Below are 1809 nucleotides of genomic sequence, written 5' to 3' on the forward strand. Positions count from 1 at the left end.
TCAGCTCACTGCAAGCTCCGCCTCCCGGGTTCACACCATTCTCCTGCCTCAGCCTCCCGAGTAGCTGGGACTACAGGCGCCTGCCACCTCGCCCGGCTAAGTTTGTGTATTTTTAGTAGAGATGGGGTTCCACTATGTTAGCCAGGATGGTCTCGATCTCCTGACCTCGTGATCTGCCCGTCTCGGCCTCCCAAAGTGCTGGGATTACAGGCTTGAGCCACCACACCCGGCGGTCTTGAACTCCTGACCTTAGGTGATCCACCTGCCTCAGCCTCCAAAAGTGCTGGGATTACAGGTGTGAACAATCGCACCGGGCCGGGGAATTTTATTCAGGGAGGGTTGCTCTATATGATCCTGTTCTAGCCTCAAGTAGGAAAAAACTAAATGACATGGACTAGCTAAAAAAGTGCTAGTGGCAGGAAGTACATTAGTCAAAACATGTTTTTGGCATTGCTACATTAGCCTGCCCTATTTAATATAGGATATATGTACAGATGGTTCCCCACTTAGGATGGTTTGACTTACTTTTTGATTTTATGATGGTGTGAATGCCATATGCATTTAGTAGAAACCATCCTTCAAAGCTTGAATGGTGATGGGCTAGTGATATGCGGTGCAATACTCTCCTGCGATGGGCAGTGGCAGCGAGCTGCAGCTCCTAAGTCAGCCCCGCTAACGTTAACTTTCCTAAGCACATTTAAGGTAGGCTAGGCTAAGCTATGATGTTCAGTAGCTTAGGGGTATTGGATGCATTTTCCACTTACAATATTTTTAACTTACAGTGAGTTTATTACATAAGTGACTCCATTGTAAGTCGAGGAACATCTTTATTTCACATGCATCTCTTAGTTAGAAAACTCAGACTGACCCCCTAACTGGGAGAGTTGGGGAAACAAAAGATTCTGGATGAAAATATTAAACACACACTAAAAACACTGCATAGTTAATAAGATAAAAGGGGCTTAGGTCAGAAATCTAAGTGAGAATATTAGAGGCACTTTTGCAAAAGGTTCTTGTGCTCCTGACTCATGTTAAGTTTTAGTTTTCAGTTTTGAGGTGGAGGGACAGATGACAAAGGACAGCAAACCTAAAAGACTAAGACACTCCATAAAGCTAACACCCTGCAGAGCTTTATCCTCAGTGGGGATGGGGATGAATAAAACAATTTTGCTCTCCTTCCCACCCCCAGAAGGACTGCAAGGAATATTGTCTTGGCATGAGAAGAAGAGACCAAAAAATGAATCAATCAATCAATCCTGACAAGTTAAAATCACTACTGGCCCTCACAGAATAACAGCCCAAAGTCATAACACTTAGAGTGGTCAAAAAAATGACAAGTCAAGAATTGAATTGGTAGAGGTCTCGGCCTGATAATGCTGCCATTAGCTGCCCGACAAAGGCAACACAAATTTTCTCAGAATGCACCCTCATCTTGGACAATTAGATCTGATCAAAGCTATAGATCCAACAACCGATTTATAGGGATTACAGAGGACAGAGGAATACGTCAGACATCACCATCGGGATGCAATTACCAGGCTAGACTGTGGGAAACAACACAATTTCTTTAAATAAGTTGCAGATACAATAAAACCACACAGGTGGAGGGAGAGCTTACGCATTGAAACATTAGAGGCATATACTAGTTGCAGTTTGTGGACTCTTTTTGGGTACTGGTTCAGCGGAAGAACTTTGACAGTCACAGGACAGTTGGCAATGTGAACATTGACTCAATAATTAATGATTGTTTTTTAGGAATGGTGTGGTTGTATTTTTAAAAGGATCTCTATTTTAAAAAAAGAGATACAT

This window comes from Mandrillus leucophaeus, unplaced genomic scaffold (assembly GCF_000951045.1).
Source record: "Mandrillus leucophaeus isolate KB7577 unplaced genomic scaffold, Mleu.le_1.0 Scaffold251, whole genome shotgun sequence".
NCBI lineage: Eukaryota > Metazoa > Chordata > Mammalia > Primates > Cercopithecidae > Mandrillus > Mandrillus leucophaeus.